Source organism: Dama dama, chromosome 19 (assembly GCF_033118175.1).
Source record: "Dama dama isolate Ldn47 chromosome 19, ASM3311817v1, whole genome shotgun sequence".
Classification (NCBI taxonomy): Eukaryota; Metazoa; Chordata; class Mammalia; order Artiodactyla; family Cervidae; genus Dama; species Dama dama.
Window position 1 is genome coordinate 59560573 of NC_083699.1, and position 20186 is coordinate 59580758.

General features: G+C 39.4%; 1 non-coding gene across 1 annotated transcript; it reads left to right on the plus strand.

Moving 5' to 3' along the window:
* The first annotated feature begins 781 nt into the window (after positions 1–781).
* Positions 782–888, plus strand: LOC133074263 (U6 spliceosomal RNA). Its single transcript, XR_009697116.1, has one exon. It is a non-coding gene; the product is annotated as a U6 spliceosomal RNA (small nuclear RNA).
* The last annotated feature ends 19298 nt before the right edge of the window (positions 889–20186 follow it).

Consider the following 20186-nt stretch of genomic DNA (forward strand, 5'->3'; position numbering starts at 1 on the left):
CAACATGGCCATCCTGCTCAAATTGTTCTCTTCCACAGCAACACTGCAAAGGTTACAGGGACAGTCTGGAGGACAAAGGGAATATTCCCTCCCTGATTTTGTAGACTTTTGTTTATACTGCCTAAGGTTGCACAGTTTTGAAGTTTTGTGAACAATTCCTTTACTTTAATCAGACTGCTAAGTCCTTTTAAACTTATAGTCCAAACAATCATTTCCCCCAAAGACCATGAAGAAGTGTGAAGGTAGTGTTAGTCACTCAGCCATGTCCAACTCTTTGCGACCACAAGTTTTGTCAAGTTAGATCTCCCCATCCTTTGCTTTTAGATCAATTGATATTTTACATGTGACAAGCATGTTTCGTAATTTTAAACTGTGTTATAGTGTTATAAATAGAAATGCTTTCTATTTCAGCCTTCTGAATCCTAGTTGAACTATACAACTAGCTATACTAGCTATCCCTCCTCACTTTGAATTAACTTCAAACTTGAAAGCTAAACTTTCTACATTTTCCAGCCACAAGGTCAATAACTTTTAAAAGTCACCTGATGTCTTAAATAGCATCAATGCTTTCTTAGGTCAGTCTACCAAGGCAATAGAAAAATAAACAAATGAAATCTAATCAAGCTTATAAACTTTGGCACAGCAAAGGGAACCATAAACAAAATGAAAAGACAACCTACAGACTAGAAGGAAATATTTGCAAATGATGTAAACAACAAGGGCTTAATTTCAAAAATATACAAACAGCTCATAGAACTCAATAACAAAAAAACATAACCCAGTGCTCACTTTGGTGGCACATATACTAAAATTGGAATGATACAGGGAAGATTAGCAGGGCCTCTGCACAAGGATGACATGCAAATTTGTGAAGCATTCCATATTTTTATTCATGTTGAGGTTTGACAGAAAATAACAAAATTCTGTAAAGCAATTATCCATCAATAAAAAAAAACTTAAAAAAAACAATCAAAAAAAGGGCAGAAGGCCTAAATAGATATACATACAGATGGCTAATAGACACATGAAAAGATGTTTAATATCACTAATTATTAGAGAGAAACAAATCAAAACTACTTACAAGAGCCAAGACATGGAAGCACCCTAAATGTCCACTGACAGAAGAATGGATAAAGAAGATGCAAATACCTCTACACAGTGGAATATTACTCAGCCAGAAAAAAGAATGAAATACAGTCATTTGCAGGTATATGTATGGACCTAAATGTTATCATACTAAGTGCAGTAGATCAGAAAGAAAAAGATAAATACCATGTCACTTATAGTGGAATCTAAAATATGACACAAATGAATTTATCTACAAAACAGAAACAGACTCACTGGTATAGAAAATAGACTTGTGGTTGCCAAGGGATGCAAGGGGTCGGGGAAATGACAGGATGGCATGGGAGAGATGGATTGGGACTAGCTGATGCAAAGTACTGTATGTAGAATGGATAAACAATAAGGTTCTACTGTATAGCACAGGGAACAATATTCGATATCCTGTAATAAGCCATAATGGAAAAGAAAATAAAGTCACTTGATGTCTTGCTGTCTCTTACTGCCAGTCTTGGTTATTACACAAGTAATGAAGACTGCTATGGAACTTGTTTAGTGAACTTATAATTGAGTTATTTTCATAATGCTACACATTTCATTAACTATGTGATCACAGATATTTAAGCTCACCTCATTTCAATGTTCACACTTTTGCTAGGGTTTGTCATCATCCTTGGATGTGTCTGGTGACCCAGCACAATGTCACCTGACACCCTTTAACTAGACTAGGAGATACTGCTAACTAGGCCAGGACATCCTGGCCTTTATTTTACAGAGAATTCTGAAAGTATCTCCCAGTTACTGCAAATAATGACAAAAGCAAACAAAAGGAACTATGTGCAATAACATTCCCCCCTAGTATTCAGGGAGTCATCCTCCAGAAGAGGTTTCCTGTTATTTAGTAGCAGATTCATAAGCTCCTTTATCACCCCCCTTCCTCACCCACACTTCTTCCCTTCCTCCCTGCCCCCCAAAAGGACTAAGGCACTTGACAAGCCTCTGGCTCAGCCTCAAGTTTGAATCAGTTCTAATGAGATGGATGAAACTGGAGCCCCTTATACAGAGTGAAGTAAGCCAGAAAGATAAAGAAATTACAGCATACTAACACATATATATGGAATTTAGAAAGGTTGTAATGATAACCCTATATGCAAAACAGAAAAAGAGACACAGATGTACAGAACAGACTTTTGAACTCTGTGGGAGAAGGTGAGGGTGGGATGTTTCGAAAGAACAGCATGTATATTATCTATGGTGAAACAGGTCACCAGCCCAGGTGGGATGCATGAGACAAGTGCTCGGGCCTGGTGCACTGGGAAGACCCAGAGGAATCGGGTGGAGAGAGAGGTGGGAGGGGGGATCGGGATGGGGAATACGTGTAACTCTATGGCTGATTCATATCAATGTATGACAAAACCCACTGCAATGTTGTGAAGTAATTAGCCTCCAACTAATAAAAAAAAAAAAAAGAAAATCACTGATGAGTAGATTACAGCTGATTGGAGATACCTGCCTGAGGGAATTTCCTAAGAACCCAGCGCAGACAAGCCTTCCACAAGTCTTAGGAAAGTTGTTCCTTCTTCATTGTGGATGACTACATGAAGCAGATTTTGCTCTGAACATTAGTGATAAATGACTTGAAAGCAAGAGGAGACTTTCTTTTACTTGAGTGATTTCAAAAGGAAAAAAAAAATTCTTTATAATACACTCCAAGACTAAGTCTGTCTTTCCAGTGGAAGGAGGAAACGTAGGAAGTGACTTTTCTGAAATAAGACAGCATGCCTCCCTTCAAAGGAACAGAGAAAACCAGGTAGTTTCCAAGTTCACGGAAAACTGATGACATGGTTTTATAAGATCAGAAATTCTGGCATTCTCAACACGTCTGTAGAGGTGTTAAAGGCAGAAAGAATAATGAATTCAGGATTCAGAGGGGACCTGGCAGGGAGTGTTTCCTGAAACACAACTAGGTGTAAAACTACCAGTTAGATGGAAACAAAAAGAGGAAACTGAGTCTAAGACACTGACTTGGAGATGGATAAAAGTCACATTGGCTGTGTCATTTGGGGATATCATTTAGGATATTATCTCAGTCACTTGGATGAACAGGGACAGAAGTTTCTTGTTCCTCCTCACCCCCTCCACATTCCACCAAGTCATATAGGTTCTTACATGCAGTAGGAACGCTCTGTGTCAGCAGGGCTAGAGAAAGAGAAGTCCAGTGTATGACCAGTTAACTTGGGAACCCCTCTGAGAGGTAGACAGCAGGAGCCTTCCAGGTGGAGAAGCAGCCCTTCTTCAGTGAGGTCTGCCACTGCCTCTGATGGCACATGTAAGCATTAACTGTCTGCTACACTCTTCATTTCCCTTCTCATTCCAGGTATTCTAGTGCTGGCTGCTGCAAGAAATTCAGCACAGTGCTTCTCCAACTCTATGTTAAGAAAGTTCAGGGTTTTTCAGTGTTTCTTTTAAATTTCCAACCCATACCTTGAACTGGTGAAATGAAAAAAAAGAAGTCTAAAATTTAAGTATTAAGTTTAACAAAGATAAAATTATTTTGCCAAATTGTCATAAAGGTTTCTGAATGCTTACTCTCAATTTCTGTATCTGTCTTGTCTCAGACCAGTAACAAAGTTCACCAAGTGGCCCCACTTGGTAAACCATGCTTTGAGCCCTAGAGCATGTTCTTTTGACAATTAGAATAGACGGACATAAAAATGTCATTAGACAACCCTAGGTTAGAACTGGAACATCAGCTAATATCTGTCATAAAATAGTCACCCAGGAGAGGTGAGAGCCATATGAGACACTGAAGGAAAGCTTAATCTCTAGTAGAAAACTGATGTTGAAACAGAGAAAGAAACAATAAATAGGTGAAATAGATATGCAGGAGCGTGGACAAAGAAATATATAGACATGTATGACCTACTTCAAAAATAAAAATAAGTTTAATCAAGACACTGAAAGACTGAATATACAGACTATGACCAGACCATATATAAAAATAGAACTTTATATATATATATATATGTATATATATATATATATATATATATATACATTATACAGAGTGAAGTAAGCCAGAAAGATATATATATGAAAAATAGGCAGCAACCTGCTCACAAAGTCAACCAGTTATTTACAATAAATAACCCCAGAAGATAGTTGGCTCTAAGTTAGACTTGTAGGAAGCCAGACTGCCATCTCTAGAGATAATACAAGCTAAACAATAACTTAAATAGCATTAGTCAAAAACAGACAGGACTTGATTAATAACTGACAGATTCCCTAATTTTTGTCCCTTCATCTCAGAATCAACCAGAAGTCAGATATGCATCCCTAACTAATCACACAGGATGCCCTGCTTCCAGGTAGCCCTCTTATTGCTTCCCCAGGACAACAGCCACCAATCAGGGCATTCCAGAAGGCTTCCCTTTCTTCACTATAAAGCTGCCTGCCTTTGGGTCTCAGCCTAACTTAGAGTCTCTACCAAAATGCAAATGACAGTGACTGACTCCCTTGCCATAGCACGCTCTGAGCAGTCTTTGGTTTTCTCATTTAGTTGGTCTACAGTTATTTCCACAAAATGCTTATTTTTGTTTGGAGACCTCAGGGCTGTTCATAATGGATGACATAAGCATTTCATAGAAATCTGCACATTCTTAATAACAAAGTCTAATTCTATTACTATCTTGGCAACTCCATTTCCCTCACACCGATATCCAATCTCATAAAGTCCTGTCAAGCCTGTTTCTAAAATGTAACCCAAATGGATTTACTACTCCCCTATCCCTAGTCCCACCACTAGAGTTCAAGGGACCAGCCATGTGCTTTGGACTGCCACAATGGCCTCTTCACTGCTCACTGCTTCTTCTCTTGCTCATAAAGCAGCCAGAGATCTGCAAATCCAGTACATCATTTCTCCTCCACTTAAGCCTTCGGACACGACTGAGCGACTGAACTGAACTGAACTAAGCCTTCAAATGGCTTCTATCCCAATCAGAATAAAATTCAAATTCCAATAACATATGGCATACTCCCTCTCCAGCCTCACCTTGTTCCACTCCTCCTGTCATCCACTATACTCCAGTTACACCGGCCTCCTCAAACGTGCCAAACTTGTACCCATCTCAGGGCCTCTGTGCCAGCTGTTCCCTCTGCAAGGAATACTTCTCCCCTTGACCTCAGCATGGCTGGCTGCTTTCTGTTGTTTAGATCTGAACTTAGCAATCACCTTTTCAGAGAAACAAAGAAAACACCTGCTCTACCATAGTCACCCAGCCACTGTCACATAACCTGATTCTACCCCTCTGTATAATGCTCACCACTACCTGAGACTTTGCTTTGTTAGTCTGTTTGATTCTCTGTTTCCCTCTACCAGAGCAGGAATCTATCTGTCATGATTATTCACTGTATCCCCAAGCCTAAAACAGGCCTAGAAGCAAACTGATGCTCAATAAGTATTTGTTGAACAAATAAATGAAGGAATTAAAAATTGAACTGCCTGAGACTTTGGACTCTGGTAGGTGAAACAAATTCTCCTTCACCACATCCCAGCTCAAATCTAACTCCCATTAACTGAAGCACCCAAATCAATTTCCAGCTTCTCTGGAGAGTCTTCCAATTCTACTCAAAGGCTGCACTTTCTCTCTTCCTCACACATAGCTCTGTCTGAAAGGTTCATTTGAATTTGATCACATCCACCTTGAAGCCTGCTGCCTAGTCCTGTTAAACTCTTCCCTTGCTTCTGTTTTCCAAATCACTTGTTTATTTATTTATTATTTTGGCTGCACTGGGTCTTTGTTGCTGGGTGCAGTTTTCTCTAGTTTCAGAGAGTGGGGATTACTGTCTAGTTGTAATGTGCAGGCTTCTCTTGTTGCGGAGCATGGGCTTTAGGTACACGGACTTCAGTAGTTGTGGCACACAGGCTTAGTTGCCCTGTGGCTTGTGGGATCTTCCTGAACCAGGGATCAAACCCTGTTCACTGGTAAGTGGATTCTTAACCACTGGATTACCCGGGAAGTCCCTTCCTTGCTTCCAACTCTAGCACATGTGCAAGTCCTACTCACCAAACACACACTGCACTCCATAATACAGTCCAGTGAACATAGTGAAAACTCAGTAACTAGCTGTTGAATAAGTTTTCTAAGATGCATATCAGGTAAAATTAGGATAATATAAGTCTAAGTTGTAAAGGACAGAGCCGAGCACTTCCTCAAATCCACATGGATTCCTTCTTGAGGTGATGGCCTGTGTTACCCATTGCCTATTCACTGGTTTGTTTTGTGCAAAGTTATCTCATCTCTTTTCCTAAGATGCATTCTGTGCTCCAAAGGCAATGCCATGCATGGCTTAGGATAACATTATTAAAGACAGGCTTATATGCCCAGTGGGCAGCCAGCCAGAAATTGCAGCTTGAATGACATTTTTTTCTTGCTTGGCAAAGAAAGCATTGCTTCACCACCCTGGAGCTCAAACACCAGTTCACCCAGTTGGTGAAGGCTTCTTGCTATTTTATTGAAATTATATTCCTGAAAACTCATATAGTGGTTGCTCCCTTAGAGTCTGGTTTGTAATACCACTCTTTCTGAAGTATGTAAAAGAGCTAAAATAATGTTTTTAGGAGTGAATTTTCAAAAAAGATCAGCAATTCCACAGGTTACTCCGGCTCTTTTTCCCATCTGCTGTGACAGCAGGTGTGATTTCACAAGCCCACTCCCATCAATCATCCTCCCCAACCTGTCTCTGGTGCCTGACAAGGTGTTTATGTGCATAACATGGAAACCATCACTAGATTCTGCAAAGGAGTAAGGCTGCCTTTCACAATCCTCTAAAGGAAGACTTCCATGGAAACCTCGGTACTGGGTTCAGGTGGGCAATTTACTGAATCTCCACAGTGTCACCTCCTTCCAGGAGTAGCAAACTCAAAACCCTTCAGGGGCAAGTGGGTACTATGAAAGTCGGAAGCATCCTAGTATAAGACAACAGAGTGGAGAAAAAAGTGGCCAAAATGCATAGTGCATGCTCCATCTTAAAAACAAAATTACATTCACTTTACAGAAGAATGTGCTGGCTAAACCCAAGTTTGATGTGGCCAGGCATGATGTGGCCACCAGTTTTCAATCTCTGTGCTTCTATTAAGTCAGTATCCTAGCCTGAGGCCCAAGCACAGATGTTTTCCACACAACTTAAGAATTCATAAAATTATGGACAATGGAAACTGGAAATGATCTTAGAATTTATTTATTTCAACTTCATCTTTTCAAGTAAGGGAACTGAAACCCAAAGGTTGATAAACCAATCAAAGTATACATAGCAAGCATGTAGCAGTGTCAAGATAAAACTCTAGTCTCCAACTCCAAGTCTGATGATTTTTCAGCTACTTGCCATCACTTTTCCTATGTGTTAGTAACAACGTTAGGCTTCATGTTAGTATGCTTAAAATGAATACTACTTTAAAGCTATTATAATATTAATAACAGTAAAAGATATACTTTAAAGCTACAACAACAGTAATATTAATAATAGTGATAGTAACATCTGAACAGTAAAAGTTCAGATGACAGAGGCTGGATTTAAACGTTATCACATCCCTAGTAGCTCAGATGGTAAAAAATCTGCCTGCAATGTGGGACACCTGGGTTCAATCCCTGGGTTGGGAAGATCCTCTGGAGAAGGGAATGGCAACCCAATCCAGTATTCTTGCCTGGAGAATCCCATGGACAGAGAAGCCTGATGGGATACAGTCCATGGGGGTCACAAAGTGTCGGATACAACTGAGCGACTAACACTTTCACTAATTTTGTCATTTAAGATAACAATAATGTTTAAGATGTTTAATGTTTCACAGTTATTTTACATGATAAACAATGACTATAAAATTAAAATTTCAACTATGCAAAAATATGTGTGCATGTGGACAAAGACAAGAATGAAATTTGCAAAATGAAATTAGAGTAGCATGATGATACTGTCATTCTTTTAAAAAACATTTTAATGTGTAGTGATATTCCTCATGGCATTTTAGGTTATTCTCTTTAACATGAGAATTCATTTTAATCTCAAGGGTAGTCATTTACCACTTCCTATCTTCTTCTTTATTAGCAAAACCTCATATTTTGTTCAACTATCTAGGCTTTTCCCTTGTGTCTAAGGAGAATGTCCTAATAAATATGTCAATAGCAATGTTTCCATTCCCTTTGTTACTGATTTGCTGAAGCATGAACATATGATATAAATCTGGAAAGTGAAACACAAAAAGACTTTGGTGTAGAACTACTTGGAATGGGTTTCCTAATCTTAGTAACAGGTCTCTTTCTCCACTTCTGGATGTTGTTTGAGAATATGAACACCTCCAGCTGCTGCAGCCATTTTGTGACCATGAGGCAAGCCAGACTAAGATCAAAACCTATACGCTGAGGCTGGCAGAGAAGAAAGATAGAAATGATCCCTAAAGAGTTAGTGTAAAGTCACCTACCTCTGTACGTATTTTCTTGTGGTAATCAACTCCTTATCATTTAATTCAGTTGAAAACGAAGTTTCCTGTTGTTTTCCAAAGCCCCAGCCAAAATAATAAGCTTAATTATCTCCTTTGTATTTTGGGGAGTGTAGTGGGATGCCTTTGTGGACAGCAGGGCATACCTTATGTTTTCTTCTCCTTTCCTCTTGCTAAGGCATAGGCAGCATGACTACATTCAAATTCTCTGGTGCCTCATTTCAGGGGTGTGATCAAGAAGGATATAAGCACAATTCTTGTGCCTGAGCTATCAGTTATGGTTCTACTAAGCGCCACAATATGACCAGAACCTGATGACCTTTAATATGACATCTTTAAACCATAAGAGAATTGAAACCAATGTGAGAGAGAAATCCTCTCTGAAGAGAAAATAAGATAGAAAAGAGAAGGAAATGAGCATTTCTAGGATAGGAATGCCACCCAATAAATCTGAAATTTTAAAAACTCCCCCAAGGGTTCTAGTGACACCAAATATCCTTATTTGGATGCTTGTATTTGTCCTATTTCAAACCAGCTAGTTTGTAATAATCTGTCTTTTTTGTTTACTCTGAGAGTGACTGTATTTCAATTACAGTACTGCAGTAGGATATCTGGACATCAATGACAAGTTTGCAAAGGGGCTGTGGAGGGGACAAAAGCTACCACTGAATACAAGATTATTGTTATTAACATATAAAGTTCTACAAGTCCTGTCTGCTGGGGAGAACTGAACTTTGGAGGATTAGAAAATGTAACCCACAGAGAACGAATGGCAGATACAGTTTATACATGCTGAGAATCTTGAAAATCAGATATGAAGATAAAGGATCTCCTTTGTGCTCTAGGGCAGGGATCAAACTATTAAAAATGTACTTACCCAAGAAAGGCATGGTGTGTGAACACTCAAACCTCAATTTATGACAATAATAATAGTTTATTTCTAATGTGAGAGAACATTTCCTCCTGGGAAATCCTAAAGGGTTCAAAACAACTTTTACAAAATAAACATATATTTTTCATAGGCATTTGCAAAAAAAAAAAAAGAAAAAAAGTACAACCTATTCTATAATAAAATGTTATCAACTATGAAAAAGTTAAGGAACATCTATTAATCCTTCATCTTATTCCCCACAGTGTCCCTCACCTCTTAATGTAAAACAGTTGAAACATGCCTCACCCAGTGTAGAGCTTCTAGGCCCCTTCTGCTTTCTTAGGTATCTCTACTTCTGTCATAAAATTTCTCCTCCATCTCCCGCATCTCTACCCCCTACATACAGCCTCCTGATTTCCAGGAGAGTGGTAAAAAACAAATGGAAAATAAATAATAAACTTTTCCTGTTGTATCTGAAACTTTTAGCAGGCTTGTTCTTTACACTAGTGCTTCTCAAACTTTAATGAATAACCTGAGAATCTTATTAAGACAGTGATTCTAGATTCAGCAACTCCGGGGTGGTACCCAAGATTCTCCACTTCTAACAACTTCCAAAGTGAAGTTACCATTGCTTCTCCTGGTCCATGGCCCATACTTTGAGTAACACAGTTTTATAAAATCAGTTACACAAACAGCAGCTAAGACTAAAAAAAAAAACCCACTCTAAATAATTAAATGGCAATTACTTCAGAATGTGATGGGATTTGATATAATTTGAAATGTGCTGTTCTGAACACTGAATATGACAAGTGCTGTAAAGACTGAACTCAATGTATTACCTATTGACATATAATAAAATTATTGGCTTAAAACAGTATCAAACATTTATAGTGCTCATGAATCTGAAATTTGGGCAGACCTTTGCAGCAATAGCTTGTCTCTGTTGTACATGGCATCTACAGGGACAGCTAGCTCAACTGGAGATTAGAATAGCCACTTACAAAATGATTTACTCTTAGGACTGACAAGTTAATGCTAGATTCCAGTTGGAAGCACAGCCAGCGTTGTGGGGCAACTGTCTTAGGGTTGCCATTTCCTTCTCCAGATCCTCCTGACCCAGGAATCAAACTCACATCTTCTGCATTGGCAGGTGGACTCTTTACCACTGGGCAACCAGGGAAGCACTCTTTGGAAGATACAATCTGCCATACTCATCAACTCAAAGTCCTTTTTAAACAAATGATAAGTTAAGATAAATTTTTCTAATTCTATTCCATCCCCATTCCCACTTATATGTAATTCAGGGAAGAAGAAAAGAAATCAAATATTGGGGAAAATGAGAAAAATGTTAAAGAATGAAAGATTATCTGACAGAGATAGAAAAAAAAAACAGGAAGAAATTAGGTAGAAAAGTGAAGACAGAAATATAAAAAGGAAGTAAGATGCAAGCAGACAAACTTGTGCTTGCATACAAAAACAAAGGAAAATATCACTTATTTACTTCCTACTCTTACTCCACTACCTGTAAAACAGTGGAATGGGTACTAATCTGATTGGCTGGGAAGCTTACATTGTAACTTGCTGCCATTCTCTGATAGGAAGGAAGAAAGATTGGAGCGCAGTACTGGACAATAATAAATGAATTGAACTATTTTTCTCTTTTGCACATTTATTACAGTAGCAGAGTGAATTCAAACATAAAATCCAGGCCTTTCTCATTTATGGCAAGATCACATTATTGGTGAGGCATGGGGGCAGGGATTGGGGAGGTGCAACCATACTATCTGGACCACTTATTACGTTTGCCAGAGTACCTTTGCACTCTACAACTGGAAGTCTGATTCCAGTGAAAAACATACCAAAGGGCTATTCTTTGATGGTATTTATGTAACTTAAGATCATCATGACAATCAAATCTACCAGTTCACAGTGAAAAATCCTAGTTACCTTGACCTTGACACAGAGAAACAAAATGTCCCTCTGTTTATACAGAGCCCTGAAAATTGACTCCCCACATTGCCTCATTTGGTCTTCATAGTGTCATGCTGAGTGTGAGCTCTGTGGCAGCTTAAAGTGATGTCAGAAAGTCATGTTGCACTCAGTGGTTGGTGCTGAAGGCAAGATTCCCATGGTGAAACCAAAGAGTTGCCACCCTGGAGCTGAATTTCAAAGACTTGAAAGGAGTATTTCTACCACAAAATTCACACCAATTCCCTTTCAAACAAAACTCCTGAGCATGCCTATGTATCAGAAACCCACCACCTTTTAACTCTTGCTCTAAATCTCCCAGTTCAGGTTCAAAAGATGAAGACTTCCTAGATGAAGCACTGTTGACTGGTACATGAGCTGTTCCACTTATGCTATTGAGATGGGTTCCTGGAAGGAAAATGAGAATGATCTATATTTTTCTTGATTTCTGCCCAAGCATGTCTGTTCTGTAGGCGTCCTGGAGTCCTTCCCAGAAGGCAAATCTCAAAATCTTCAATGCCAATCATGAATAAGAGTTTCACTTAAAAGAATGAAACTTGCTCAGTGTTGTATGAATGGAAAGTACCAGATAAAAGGAACAATTGCTGTCACCTACACTGAAGTCCTGAGAAAAAGGACCCCCTCATTCACCCTTCCCTGTCCATTCCCTAAGGCAATCAGGGAATCTACTAGAGAGAAAGTCAAGTCAAGACTGAGTTGACCGCTTAGATGTGTGACTTTGGGCATGTCAGTTAATTTCTCTATCTGTTGCTCCTACATAGAATTAGAGTTGTCATCCCTCTTTATCTTCCTTTGAACTTTGCTAAAGGAAGGCATTACAAAAATGCAGAAGAAAATTCTGCCAGCAACAGCTGCTCTATGAGGATACACCATGTACTCTCAACACAGAAAGTTTAGAAATATGGCCTTTCCAGCTACATTCATGCATTATCATGGCAGTGTTCTCATCAGACACACTACCATCAAATGTTAAAGAAAATAAAGAGGATACTCAAAGTGGAACCACAATGCTGAAAATGAGCAGTTAAGGTCCTGAGTTCTTTAATATGATTCTGCTTAACTCTATTTGCAAATTCTCTGTTGTTACATGTCAGACGTGCCAGACCTTGACAATGCATATTTTCTTAGTCACCTAACCCAAAAGAAGAAGAACTGGGAGCTTCAGTTTTAGGGCATGTTCAACACAGTTATGTCACATAACAATACATTCATGCACCATAAATCATGAGCAATCTTGGATACGGTACTTAAACTCCCTAAATCTCTGTATTAATTTGCTAGGGTTTACATAACAAAATACCATTGTTTAGATGGCTTAGATCTTGTGCTCAGTCATGTCCAACACTTTGTGACTCCCTGGATGGTAGCCTGCCAGGTTCCTGTCCATGGGATTTCCCAAGCAAGAATACTGAAGTGGGTTGCCATTTCCTTCTCCAGTGAATCTTCCCAACCCAGGGGTCAAACCTGTGTCTCTCATGTATCCTGCATTATCAGGCAGATTCTTTACCACAAAGCCACCTGGGAAGTCCTTAAATGGCTTCAACAACATAAATTAATTTCCCCATAATTCTGGAGGCTAGAAATCCAAGATCAACTTGTTGGCAGGTTTGGTTTCTCCTAAAGACTCTTCTTGGCTTGCAGATGGCTACTTCTTGCTGTGTCTTCATGTGGCCTTTTCTTTGTGTCTCCCTAGTGTCTCTCCCTCTTCTTATAAGAACATCCATCAGATTGGATTAGACACCCCGTAATGGCCTCATTTTTACCTAATCACCTCCTTAAAGAGGAGGTTTCTCCAAATAGAGTCACATTATGAGATTATGAACTTGAGAAGGATACAATTCAATCCACAACAGTCTCTGTAAAAATGGGCATCATGAGGATTTACTTAAGATACAGATGGGAACATGAATTAGAAAATGCATTATAAATTATGTCATGATAATATTGTATCATTGAATATCATAATTCTGTCATCATAATTATTATTCTGTATGACATATTGGGGGAAGAGGGCATGGCACCCCATTCCATTCTCACCTAGAGAATCCCATGGATAGAGGAGCCTGGTGGGCCACAGTACATAGCATCACAGAGTTGAACATGACTGAAGCGAATTAGTATGCACACACACATGACATATGTCAGTCTCCTGAGAAATCTAAATTTTCCACCCTTGAAACAACTGTAGCATAGCAGTTAAGAGAACATGCTCCAGAAATAGTTGATGGCAAGATCCAGATTCTGGATCTACTACGTGTTAGCTGTATGATCTTTAGAAATTCTCTAAGTCTCAATTTCCCTATTTATAAATTAGGGATGTAAAAACATTATCCACCTTTTAGAGTTGTTGAAGGGATTAAAAGAGAGCATTAAAATGACTGGCTACTAGTACATGCTCAATAAATGATGGCTGCTGTTAATAGCCATACTTAGACCTTGCTGCTGCTGCCTTTCTCAGCCAGCAGAGCTCTCTATCATAGTCAAACTAGGACTAGCTTCCCCATGACAGTCCACACTGCAGCTGCCAAACATATCCACTGCCAGCAGAGAGGGTAGTGAAACAGTTCCCACCCTTTCTGAAGGAAGGAAAAGAAATCAAAAACAAGAAAGTAGGGAATAGTTAGGATTCCATGAAAGTGGAAGTGAAGTTGCTCAGTTGTGTCCGACTCTTTGCAACCCCATGGACTGTAGCCTACTAGGCTCCTCCATCTATGGGATTTTCCAGGCAAGAATACTGGAGTGGGTTTCCATTTCCTTCTCCAGGAGATCTTCCCAACCCAGGGATTGAACCCAGGTCTCCTGCATTGTAGGCAGATGCTTTACTGTCTGAGCCACCAGGGAAGTTTGATTAAACATTATATGAACAGGTGACCACGAATTAAGATTGTCTAAGTTTTAGCACTGCTTCAGAAACTGACTTTCACTGGCTTTCCTTCATTGCATCTCCCTTTAATCAGTTCTAAATTTGGGTTTTTTAAAAAATTACCCACATATACCTCAGAGGAGCCATAAGAATGAATTGGCAAATGTTATTGTAAAGTTCTCTGAAAATTAGTGCCTCTAAATAAACATTTAAAATTTCTCATAGTATTAAGCCTATGTCATCTTTATCACCAGTTACATGCCTTGGTTTTGCTTCCCCTGTAATATATTTCCTTTAGCCTTCTTTTCCAAGACAGGCTTACACCTCCAAGTTCAATTATTCTGTCAGTTGCGTTTTAAATTGTACTGATTTCTATTAACCACTTGTGGTATCAATTTGTTGATCTGCTCATTTTTCTGAACCAATCATCTTTACACCCACCAACAGCTGGAATGACAATTAAACTGAGGAAGGTGAAAATTATTCAAGAGAAATTAAAGCCATAGAAGTAAAGACAGTGGGAAACTGAGATTCAAAAGAGCATTGAGGGGAATATATACATGTACTAAAAGCATAGCACAAAGCACATAGAGGCACAGAGGGAAAAGAGAAAAGCAAGGTAGAAAACGGAGTCTGCTTCTGCCGGCTACACTTCTCTTTCAGCACCAAGGACAGAGCTTCTGAAGGGCTGACCCAAGTGACACTCAGTTTAGGGTCCCTCCCAAATCCTCTAGAGAAAATGGTGCATTCGAAAGCAGTCAGGAAACATGCAGTAAGGTCTAATAGGGAAGCTGGAAGAGCAGCACACAAATGATTTCACCTTAGAGGCAAAAATGGGTGATTTTATTTCTGTTCATTTCCACAGTTTCTGCGTCCTGAGAAAGGCAAAGTTTGCTTTGCTTGGGCATGTCTGCTGTTCGTAAATGGTTATAGGAGCTGAAGTGCTAAACCCCACAGCCTCCAGAAATCAGAAGAAATTATCAGGGTAAGTAATTTTATTTCATTTCTAATTTAATACACAGTGTTTTCCTAAGAGGTTATTTAAGCACCTTGGGGTTCTGTGGTTCTCTGAGACTATGCATTACAACTCTGTACCCTCTCTTAAAAACCTGAACCCCTGAAGAAACTGTTTTCATTTTCTCCTCATTTTTTGGACAGTAGAAACATATTTTCTTTCTCCTTTTCCCCCCCAAAATTAGATCTTCATAGGCTCTAGAAACTATATCAAGGCAGAATTTTAAAATGAAAAATAAAAAGCTGTTACTATTCCTGAGATTTGTATGGAAGTTGATTATTTTCCTCTTAAGGGTTTTACTTAATTGAAAGGGTCTGTTATTTTAAACTCCCCAATTCAGCACCCTGGTAATCCAGAGCTGAGGGTTTGGAGAGGCACAGTTTCAATAGGCACTGTTTCTATTTTAAGTTAGGCTGCTTCCAAGTCAGAATCCAATTATTTGCAACAGAGATATGCAGTACTTGAGATGATGATTGTGTATATTTTCTGTAACGATGGCAGATGATTTTGAGGATATTGTTGTTTAATTGTGGGACTTTCATTACTTACTGTAGCTTATTGGGTCAATGGAAGTTGTTGCAATTAGGCATTTGTTCCAGTTCATGTCTTCAGTTTAATCAAATACTGTCAAAATGAATGCACAAATAATAACGCAGCAATAGCAAAGTGAAACTTGGAATCTAGACACATTCTGCATCCTGGTTGAACTTTATAGGTGAAGCCGTTTGCTTACTGACACCAAAAGGTCAGTAAAATGCCTGTCCTTAGGTAAGAGTGAAGACTTGCTGCTTGATGCAGCATTGGATTTCTTGTAGCAAAACAGAAGCAGATACAATAAGAGAAAGATTCTTACTCAGACACTGTTTATAGTTGGACATTTTCAAGGGTCTGCTTGGCTAGCAGTGTGCAGAACTGTTGAGCAGAGTAACTACTGACAGCGTCCAAGGGCATACTTGATATTAATGAATCTATATAGAAGGCTGCTTACTATGGAATGTGAATTAAAACAAATACCAAGTAGATTTTACCCAATACTAAATTCAATTTCTAATATGTTGAAGTTGTCATCAATCAATATTTGCTTATTGACCAACTAATCCATTGAGTTCCCCATTTTACCTCTGACTAGAATGGTAGGATATTCAGATATCAGAATTTGTGATGGAAAGTGGGGATTCTCTGCTTTACTGGGCAAGTTTAATGAAGAAAAAACTATATTACCTTAGCTACTGGATCTCAATAACCAGCTATGCTTTTTCTCTGTATATTTGCTAACAATGTAAATGTGCCCAAATATATAAATAAGCTATGGATTTCAATTCACTTATGAATCTTCAGTAGAAAAATTAATTAGACACAATTTTCAAGAATAAAGTGCCATAGAAATGCTAAAGACTACCTCTAATAATAATGACAATGTAACTCCCACTGTTTCTATGTGCAGTGTGCACCTGCATTGTCTTCGCTGAGCTTGGTCAGGTCATGTGCACAAGATACTCTGAAAAAGTGAGATTTTAAAATTAGCCCCCATTTCTGGCTTGTCTCTCTCACCTGAATAATGGGGAAGTTAAGAACATGGGGCTCTGGAAACAGATAGCTCTTGGGTTGAATCAGCTCCATAATTACTGGTGTATGACCTCAGTGAGATCCTTAACCTTTCTGTTACTTACTTTCTCCATCTGCAAAAATGGGGATAATAATAGCACATATTTCTTTCATCAAGTTGTTATGAGGTTTAAATAAAATAATGCTTATAAATGTTAGTTAAAATTATTAATTTTTTCAGGCAATATAGCAAGTCTGAACTGAAGTCCCAAGCCAGAAAAGCCTTGGAGACTAGATCAGGGTATAACTGAGTGAAAGTTCAAAGATGGCAGAAGACAGGGATCTGTGATACAAGCAATTGGTCTTGCAACTCTGTTGTCACCTGAAAATGATTGCCCATAGTGACTTCCACCCCCAGCACGAAAGAAAGTGAAAGTGAAGTCGCTCAGTCGTGTCCGACTCTTTGCGACCCCATGGATGGTAGTCTACCAGGCTCCTCCATCCATGGGATTTTCTAGGCAAGAATTCTGGAGTGGGTTGCCATTACCTTCTCCAGGAGATCTTCCCAACCCATGAATTGAACCCGGGTCTCCGGGTCTCCCATTATAGGGAGACGCTTTACCGTCTGAGCCACCGGGGGAGTCAGCCTAGATACATTAAATAAGTCACAAATTTTGGATTTAGGAAGACACAAGACTAAAGTTGGGCTCAGTTCAGAACCCTATACTGTGTAATCCTGGGAAAGTTATTGAAATTCTGTCTCAGTTTCTTAATCTGTAAAAAGAAGATATCAATATCCATTTTCAGGGTCACTGTAAATAATACAATGAGGTAATATCTGTAAAGTACTTGTGCCTAGTACAGAGGAGCAGCCGGAAGTGGTAGTGACTCTTCAGAAGGAGGTTGAGAACTCAAGGTGTTTTTGTTTTGTTGTGTTTTGCTTAACTCCATGTCCTCAAAGAAAGAAAACAAATAATTAAAACCCTATAAATCTTAATGAGTAACTTCCTAACAAACTTCATGGGAGTCTGGTATGGAACCAGACGCCCAAACAAGGCAACATACAGATACACCAGGCAGACTGTGATTCCACAATGAGGGACTGAATATCATCAAGGCAGAATGCATGTCATAGCTCATGGGGGCCTGACCACACTTTGTCCCTCTGCTTTTTAAAGTAGATTACACACTCACTCAAAGAGATGCTACAATAAACTCTAAAGACTGTGTAAGAAATTAAAAGGCTCATTAAAATTTGTAAGTAGTGTGATATGTAATGATTCTTGAAAGAGTAAGACCAGCAGTAATCTCCTAGTCCTTGTTGTCTCCACTTTCTTACCTCCATCCACTCTTAACTAACACCCTTCGCTGAGGTCATCAGCAATCTCCTAATTTCCAAGTCCATTAGACACTCTGCAATTGTAGTTTATTTGACTCCTTCACCTATTCCCACTTGCCCCTAAACAATAAAAGCTGCAATATTTTAAGTGAAATGTGCCAGACATGATGTTAGAGCCATGATTCTCAATGGGGAGAGCAAGTTTGCCCCACAAGGGACCGTGACAATGTCGGAGACTTGTTTCACTGTCACAGCTGGAGGAAGGGCCATGTTACTGGCTTCTAGTGGGTAGATGTCAGGGATGTTGCTAAAAATCCTACAATATAGAAAACAGTACCCCTTCACCCCAACAAAGAACTTTCCAGCCCCAGTTGTCACTAGTGCCAAGACTTTGCATGTATAATTTTATTTGATCATTACAATAACCCTATAGAGTGGGTATGATTGTCCTCATTTTGCTGATGAGGAAGTCAGGCTATTGTTATGAATTACTTAGAGAGTCAAAGAATTGATGCTTTTGAACTGTGGTGTTGGAGAAGACTCTTGAGAGTCCCTTGGGCTGCCAGGAGATCCAACCAGTCCCTCCTAAAGGAAATAGGTCCTGAATATCCATTGGAAAGACTGATGCTGAAACTGAAACTCCAGTACTCTGGCCACCTGATGAGAATAACTGACTCATTGGAAAAGACCCTGATGCTGGGAAAGATTGAAGGCAGGAGAAGAAGGGGATGACAGAGGATGAGATGGCTGGATGGAATCACCGACTCAATGAACATTAGTTTGAGTAACTCATGTTACTCAACATGAACATGAGGGAGTTGGCCATGGACAGGGAGGCCTGGGGTGCTGCAGCCCATGGGTTGCAAAGAATCAGACACAACTGAGTGACTGAACTGACTGACTTAGAGAGTGACTTTTTCCCCCAGCTGGGCTGGGTCTTCATTGCTGTGTGTGGGTTTTCTCTAGTTGCAGCAAGAGGGAGCTACTCTCTAGTTGCAGTGCATGGACCTCTCATTGCAGTGACTTCTCTTGTTGCGGAGCATGGGCTGTAGCATGTGTGGGCTTCAGTAGTTGCAGCATATAGCTTCTAGAGTATGGGCTCAGTAGTTCTGGCAGCCTGGCTTAGTTGCCCCATAGTATGTGGAATCTTCCCTGATCAGGGATTGAACCCTTGTTCCCTACATTGACAAGCAGATTCCTAACCATTGGACCACCAGGGATGTCCACTTAGAGAGTGAATATTAAGTTCACAAATTCTCTCACAAAATCTATCAAAAGAAGAAAAAAAAGAGAAAACCCAGCCCCGTTCTGTGTTATATAAGCAGTGTTGGTTAAAAAAAAAAAATTCTAAATAAAATCTAAGGAGGGAGGAAGTTGAAACAATTAGCTGAGAAATAGGGAATAACCTAGCATCTCAGTCATTTTCTGCTTTCATCTCCCATACCCACAACCCATCAGGAACTGCCTGGGCAACCAAGGCTTACCCCACAGCTACGCTAAAGAATCTAAGACTAGAGATAGTGTAATGCAAAAAATAAGTAAATCAGAAACTGCAATCGTGATTCCAACATCAGGCTCAGAATTGATTTTCAGAGTCAAGGGTTTCCCTTCATATAATTAGTCACTGACACTCAGCTGTGCTCTTTTTAAGTAGCTGCCAAACCTTAGCAGAGTAAAATGTCCAGCACAATGGTAACAAATATCCCAAGGTTTTATGCTTCCCTCCTATCCAAAAGATGAAATAAGGCCAAGACATCACTACCCAACAGCAGACCCCAGGAAAATGTGATTCCTGGCCACTGATTTCCAACATGGCCCAGCTGCAGAAGCAAAAACGTTCCAGACCTGAGCCTGTCTCAAAGGTGAAAATACCCTTGAACAATCAGAAAGCTTTGTATTTTTCCAAAAGCTCTTGGCAGTAACAGTGCTATCTCCAGGGTAGTGGCTGCCCTTCTCCAAATAATGAGAAAATTATAATTATTATCAAAAATTATTATTATGCTTTAAAAT